The sequence below is a fragment of the Haplochromis burtoni genome, unplaced genomic scaffold (assembly GCF_018398535.1).
Source record: "Haplochromis burtoni strain Fernald_Lab_line unplaced genomic scaffold, NCSU_Asbu1 Contig_614, whole genome shotgun sequence".
In the NCBI taxonomy this organism is placed as follows: Eukaryota; Metazoa; Chordata; class Actinopteri; order Cichliformes; family Cichlidae; genus Haplochromis; species Haplochromis burtoni.
The window spans coordinates 249006-256720 of record NW_024582975.1 but is presented as its reverse complement, the minus strand read 5'-3'; the positions used below and the strand labels follow the sequence as shown (position 1 = coordinate 256720).

The following is a 7715-nucleotide window of genomic DNA, read 5'->3' as shown; positions in this document are numbered from 1 at the left end:
ATAATATGACACTGTGGAAAGTCCGGAAAAAAAAAAAAAAAAAAAAAAGACAAGTACATACCACATACTCCCGGATAAGCATGCCAGGGTCTTCACCCATGTAGATACACACTCCCTTGACACACTCACGTTCAGCATCAACATCTTCACACTGAAATGAAATGTATGTAATTAGCATCTTCATTCAGCTCTTGTCCTTCATTTAAGTTTTAATAGTGTACTTTACATGAATGTTTTTAAAGTAAAGGCACACAAATTAATAATAGGTTTACTGGCAATTAATAATAAGTTGACAAAGTGAAGGTTAAAAAAACAAGCAGATGTAAAAATACAAATGAGAGAATTTATCATGGGAAATTCAAAAAAACAAGACAGATTGTAAAAATAACAGATTATCATGAGAGAATGTGTATCATCAGGTGTTAAAGTGACATGTTTGAAATCTTGGCTCTACAATTCAGTCATTACAGTTTCATCCACCACAAGAGTGATCATGTTAATGCTGAGTATTAGTTGAGGCATTAGATCACTTACATTATCCATTTATGCCACAATTCTTTTCAGTATTAGTCCAAGCTCTCCTCTTCTGTTGACCAACTTCACCAGGTTGTCCAGTGGAGACCAGCTGAGCCAGGAACTTTGTCTGAGGGGGGATGGTGGCAATTCTCTTAAACTCAGCGTTGATCTGAAAACATGAGCACAGAGGAATGAGCTTTAAAGGTTTAATACCTGGAAGAAGGCTGCAATCACTCATGCTGAAGAAATGGGCTGTCAAATAACAACTGTGCCTTAACCATTTTAGGCTAATACCACAAGAACACCGTGTATGAGGCAAACCTTACCTCATGGAAATCAATTAGAGCAGGCCATCTTGCCATGAAAGCCTCCACCATTGGTGCATCACGAACACCTTCATGTCTTCTGTATGAAAAAGTCTTTTCCATCTTGAGTTTCACCAACTCTGTTACTCTTTTTTATGTCCAAGTCTGAAACTGCCCTGAAGACAACACTGTCTCTTGACTTCAACGATGAGATCCTCAGTTGATTCAGGCGCTCCATTAGAGAGTGAGCCTTCGACAGGTTCCGTCAGCCAAAACAGTCTTTAGGACCATAGGACTCCCCATAGGACTCTGTAGGCAAAAAAGAATTACATATTCAGAAAGAATCCTTTCAGTTTAGTTTTCATAAAGCTATCCATACCCAATAGTCAAAGTTATAAAGATCAGACATAAAAAAAGAAGAATTTATCTAATGAAATACATGCGACTGAACCTATTACACTTATATGAACACCTTTTATTTCTATATGCCTTTTAAAGTCACAATGTGGACTGATCCAATCTCATAGTCAACCAATGGATAAGTATCAAGGAGTTCACAGAGTGAAATGAGAGTGAATATTCTTGTGGATACTGGGCTGAGCTCAAAAGCTGTCGTGCTCTCTGTACCAGCCACCAAGCTCTCTGACAATGTAGAATATGCTGTGGTACAATGCAGATATGGTTTTTCAGTATTCTGGCAATCCACCTGCTGCCCTTTGGGCCAGTACCATTCCATTTCTATAAGTTATGCCCTTTAATGTCACACACTGTGCAAGGTTGACCTCTAGAATGTCAGGGAATATGTACCTAATGACTTAAGCTATCTCCTCTTTAAGTCTTTAAATCCACCAGGTTAAGAAGGCAGGTCGACCGGTCAGGGCGCCGTCAGAGCCTGACAGTAATAGTCGCCTGCACACACAGATATCCCCCTAAAATAGCTAAAACTAAAAACAAACTAAAAACAACTTCCAAAAACATTCAGCTTTGATATTAATGAGTTTTTTGGGTTCAGTGAGAACATGGTTGTTGTTCAATAATAAAATTATTCCTCAAAAATACAACTTGCCTAATAATTCTGCACTCCCTGTACGTCATATATACATCTTCTAAAGAATCTGAAAAAATATGAGATATATTATCAAGGACTGCAAGTTCACATATTTGTATACCCACTATTACTGTGAGCATGAAGTCTAAATGTGTAATGATGAAAGAATATGAAAGAAGCTGACGGAATATGCGGTAAACTGATTAAGGTATTGTAAAACATATGCACACATGCATCATTTTAGTGCAAGCAAAACCTGATTGGCAGATGAAGTTGAGGTTCTCCTCACAGGGCTAGTCCTGCCAGAGGAAGTCCGTGCTGGCCAATTTAAGAAATCCATGGACTGTCCAGACATCCAGAACAACTCGTCTGCTCTGAGGGATCTGTTTCTTTCTAAATAATTCCTTGTTAATCAACACAGGAGGTTAAATAACTAACCTTTATGTTAAAGCAGGTTTATCACATTTTCAGTTAAAGCTATAGAAAGTGTCTATTGTGGCCTTTTCCTGTGTGGTAATGGCCACAACACAAATGAGAAGATACAAGGGCACATAGCTTGTGACTTAAAGACCTTGTCTACTAAGAATGTTTTGACTTGCAAAATTCACTGTTCATGAGAAGAGAGTTGGGTAGGGCCTTTCAGTATCTCCCAGAATCCTGAACCTAGATCGTGAGCCTTCATATTTAACTACTAAACAAATCAACGTTGGGACCTATCCGGTTAGTGTTGCCTGAATAGGGAAAGTATTCATGGATGTGTATGTGGGAATGGCAGAAATACAAATAGGAAAGGACAAGGACGTAGAGACATGTTTCTTAAAGGAATATATTTGCAAAATTTGTACTGACAGCCATTAATTAAAAAAAGAGAGAAGTGCAAGGCACAAGACTTTTCACTTTGCAGTAGAAGCTTGGATGTAGAACTTTAACCTCATTTATGGAAAAAAGGGTGTCTTTTTTGTTTTGTGTTTTTATTTCTAATTTTTAATAATGAAAAAAGGTTTTAGAAACAATGTAAAACTCTTTTTAGAAGATATATTGAAAATTCCACATTTGTAGCTCTCAAAAAAAGTCAACGTGGCAAATGTAAGGGCACATGCATGCAGATGGTCGTAGCTGCAGACAGCTAAAACCATTCTTACAGAAGTAAGTATCAGGGTCAACTGTACTGGGGGGGTTGCGGACTCAGATCCCACCACCCTTTAGTTGTTCAGGGCAACCTGTGCACCTCTTCACTGTGATAAAGAATAGAGCTGAAGAAGGCTAAGGTAAAGATGTCTGAACTAGAAGATTTGAAAAAGAGCTTTGATGAACTACAGGCTAGGCTTCCAAGTGCTGGCCAAGGCGACGAGAGAAATGGGGATGCCAAGGGGACCATTAGTCGCCAACATACTCGCAAAGACCATTGGTGGAAAAATTCCCCTCAGAGTGATGAATACAAGTAGGAAAGCTTGTAGGGGGCAGAGCTGGGATCAGTTGGAGGCAGCACAGAAAGATGACCCCATTGTTAGGTCGGTTTACCAAGTGGTTGAGAAGGGCACTGGAATGAGCCATGCTGAACTGTGCATGTCAACACCTGGTACAAGGCGACTTTACCATCAGCTTTACCGCCTTAGGCTTTATGAAGGTGTGGTGTATAGGCATGTTAGAGACCCCCATGATGGGGAAGAGATCAGGCAGCTCATTGTCCCAGAGACCTTGCAACGTAAAGTATATGAAATCCAACATAAGCATGGGGGACATTTCAGTGCAAAGAGTACCCTCAGAATGATGAGGAGGAGCTATTACTGGCCCACAATGAGCAAAGATGTGCGGGGCTGGGTCAGCGATCACCACAAGAACCTAAGGCCAGCTGTAGAGGTAGCAGACTCAGCTGCACAGGGTGCCTCCAAGAAAGGGAAGAGAATCTATGATCGAAAGTGCCACGGCACTGTGCTCTGGTCAGGTGACCGGGTTCTGTTGCACAGGTGACCGGGTTCTGTTGGTGGTGAAGCAGAACCACCCCGACATTCCTGTGTTCACAATCAAACCAGAGAGAGGTTGCTCAGTGAAGGTCCTACATAGAGATCAGCTCAAGTTGTGCGCTTTTCGTCCCCTTTCTTTCGGCGTGGTCTGTGGTGCCGTGTAGACGCACCTGCACGGCATCTTCAGATCACGCCCGCGGTGTTAAAACTCAGGGGTTAGTGTTTTTGTGGTGTGACGCAAATCAATAAAATGGCTCAAAACTGTGACCCGTGGACTTGCCGTGCCTTATTCACACCACACTGGTGCCGAAACCCAGGACGCGGCACGACGGGTGCACGCCAGAGCCAGGAAAGGGGGAGGGGGGGGATCTGGCCCAGATCATAGACGAAATGGTGGCCATCCAGTGGGAGCAGGCGTCGCCAGCAGGAAGAGCTGCGGGACCAGACCAAGATCACTTAAAAAGGATTGGGGGTCTGGCGGCACTGCTCTGGGCCTGCGCCACCCCCACAGGGGTGTCCCGAGGGTGGTGAAGCAGTGGAGGAGCCGCGTGAGGCACTTCAGCAGCCGGAGGTGGTAGACAAGGGGCTAGACGGTCCGCGCCGGCCGGAGGAGGGGGGGGGAGCAGCCAGGAGAAGGGCTGCTCCTGCCGGGAGCGGTGGAGGAGCTGCTCCAATCGGAGGTGGCGCACGAGGCATGCGAGGGTCTACACCTGCCGGAGGTAGAGGAGCCGCTGCGGGAAGGGCTTCTTCAGCAGGGAGCGGTGGATGAGGTGCGAGGGGGTCCATGCCTGCTGGGTGAGGAACCGCTACATGAGTGGCTACTCCAGCCGGGAGCGGTAGATGAGCCGCCGGGCGGGGGGCACCTGTCAGGGGTACCTGCGCGACCTGGGGTCCCGGAACAACGGACGCCGGTCCAGCCGGCAGTGAGTAGGTCTTCACGGCTGTGTCTGCACGGTCGTGCCGGTTCGCCAGGTGGCTGGCCTCCGGACCAGCGTTGCCATCACCGCTGGAGACTTGGACGGCCTCCACAAGAGACACTGGCTTGTTATCGGGTTGGAAGCCGGTGGGGGAGTAGGTTGATGGTGGCAGTGACTTCGTGGACAGCCAACAAGTCTACTCAGTCTACTCTCCACTTCTGTATCACAGAATGGGTACAGCACCCATCAACACCTTTAGTGTCAGAGTTTGCGGGGTGATCAGGAGAAGTAGAGACACATGAGGACACAGCTGACTCGAATGAAACATAATGACAACACAGGGGAGAGTAACACTGGACACACTAAGATTAGACACGGACCTTCAAAGTAAAACCCTGAAACATGATAGGACTAGACTCTGAACTAAACCTAAAAACAAACTCTTAACCAGAATAACACTGAAACTTGGGACTATAATATTCCAAACAGGACAACTAAAGAATCAGAAAATAAACCATAATACAGAAAAAAAAAACACCAAAATACAAGAAACAGAAAATGCTGGGTCAAAATAGCCCAAAACCATGTCATTAAGAGGTTATCCCGAATTGATTGCCAAGCAGTGACTGTACTGTTTGTCTGTTTAAAGCCATGTTTTCAAGCGGCTCAACTAAATTGTTGAAAAGAACAAACAGACATGAATCAGTAACAAGCAGATGTGTCTCAGTAGATCAGATCCAATCACTTAAAAGTCTACCTGCTGGGGCAGCATACACCTCAACTTCACACAGGATTTGTGTCATCTTCTGTCCAGGAAGAAACACGTTCACAAAGCGACCCTCCATCCTGCCTCCATCACACTGGAATGTGTAGGTTTTACCCGCTTTGATATGTGAGATAGAAGCACACCTGACAACAGAAAGGGTACATCAATATTATATTAATATAATGTATAGTGTGTCATGAAAAGGCTGTCAAACAAATTTCTGAAAATATAAAAACTACAGTTCTGTCTTTGTGCTTTTTTTGATCGTGTATGGCCAACATTGACACAAATGTCAGTCTGGACCAAAATGTAAGTTTCTGACAGATAGTCATAGTCATGGTCCTAGGTCGTTCAGCCCAAGTTTATTTCCTCATTTATTACATATTTCATCTATCCTTCTTTAGTATTGTTTTGTTTTATTTTGCTCTGTTTTGCTCCTAGTTCCCAATTGCTTTAGAATCTAGTTCCCTCTCAGTTGCACCTTCTTGTGTTACTCCTTGTGTATTAAGCTCATTCTTGTATTTCTGTTTTCCGTATTTAGTTATCTCAGTTTTTATTCTACTTTTCTTCTTTTCTTCTGCTTTTTATTTTTGATAGTAATTGCTCCTTGTAATTTTGCTTGACTTCCCTTGACTAGTGTGTTTCTAAATAATTTAAAGGCTTTAGTAAGTTTAAACTTTTCAGTTTCCTTTTTGAACCTTTTGTTTCACCTTTTTAGAATTCCTAAAATGTCAATTAATAGCTCACTTTGACATTAAAATGGTCTGCCAACGCATGGCTGCATTTGGGTCCTCCTTTTTATGATCTAAAGCATTAATAGTTTTTTTTCAAAATGGCTCACAGACAGGTTTTTTTGATAGTAGCTAGCTGGTATCCCTGTCAAAGGGTAATTTAAGTGCCATGTTGGGGACAATACATGTCTTGTAAACTTTGAACTCTCGCTATTCTGAAATGACTTTCACAATAAAAGTAGTCTAATACAAATTCTCATCATTGTTGTTGTTGTTTCCATTGTTCTCCAGCACTCTGGCATAGACCTTCCCATGAAGGCTGAGGAGTGTGATTCCCCTATAGTTGGAACACACTGGTCCCCTCACTTAAAGATGGAAACCACCACCCCAGTCTGCCAATCCAGGAGTACTACCCCTGATCTCCACACAACATTGTAGAGGCGTGTCAACCAAGACAACCGTACAACTTCCAGAGCCTTCAGGAACTCGGGGCTGATCTCATCCACCCTAGGGGCTCTGAAACAAAGGAGTTGTTTAACTCATCCCCAGACTCTGCTTCCTCCACAGAAGACCTGCCAGTGGGATTAAGGAGGTCCTTAAAGTATTCCTTCCACCGCCCGACAATTTTCTCAGTCGAAGTCAGCAGTGCTACACCCGCACTATACACAGTGCAGGTAGCACACCACTTTCCCCTCCTGAGTCACCTGAAGGTTTGCCAGAATCTCTTCGAGGTAGTCCGAAAGTCTTTTTCTATGGTCTCTCTGCCACTCCTCCCACACCCGAGTTTTTGCTTCAGCCACTACCTGCGCTGCGTTCCACTTGGCCTGTTGGTACTATATCAGCTGCCTTCGAAGTCCCACAGACTAACCAAACCCGATAAGACTCCTTCTTCAACCTGGTGGCTCCCCTCACCTCTGGTGTCCACCATTTGATTCAGGGGTTACCACCATGACAGGCGCCAACCACCGTGCGGCTGCAACTTAGGGCAATGGCTTGAGCAATACAGATGCTGAACATGGTCCATTCAGACTCAGTGTCCAGCACACCCTCACTACACGTTTACAACCCTAAGAAAGATAATCACTGTAAAATGCATGCACTGTATGTTGTGATAATCACAATGACCCCCAAAATTAAACCTTGATTTGTTTGTTCTTTGGTATTTGATGTGGTTAACCTAAACCGTGTCTGTTTGTAAAGTAAAAATTAAGGCTTCAGACTTGGAAGTCTGTGAACTACCAAAAGTCTGTATCACAAACAGACTGATTACCATAGTGTACGGTTTTTACTAAACTAACTACCTTTAATTTAGTAAACTCCCACCGAAAGGGTGTGTTTTAACTGATGAAACTGTGTCGTACTCAGGCTCGGACATCTGGTTGCTGCCTTTTATAAGTTTTTGTTAGGATGCCTGGGTCGTCGACCCAGGGTTTTTGAGTTTATGATATTATTTATACTGTCTAGTTTT

The 7715-nt window shown here is 43.7% G+C and overlaps 1 long non-coding RNA gene across 1 annotated transcript in view; it reads right to left on the bottom strand.

Moving 5' to 3' along the window:
• The window catches only part of LOC121812483, a 27352-nt gene extending 25691 nt beyond the window's left edge, over nucleotides 1–1661 (bottom strand). Inside the window, exons 1-3 of the long non-coding RNA XR_006053085.1 lie at nucleotides 843–1661; nucleotides 535–685; nucleotides 62–151 (exon numbers count right to left, since the gene is read on the bottom strand). This is a non-coding gene — a long non-coding RNA (uncharacterized LOC121812483). The remainder of the gene's footprint in view (nucleotides 1–61; nucleotides 152–534; nucleotides 686–842) is intronic.
• Between the last annotated feature and the right edge of the window lie 6054 nt (nucleotides 1662–7715).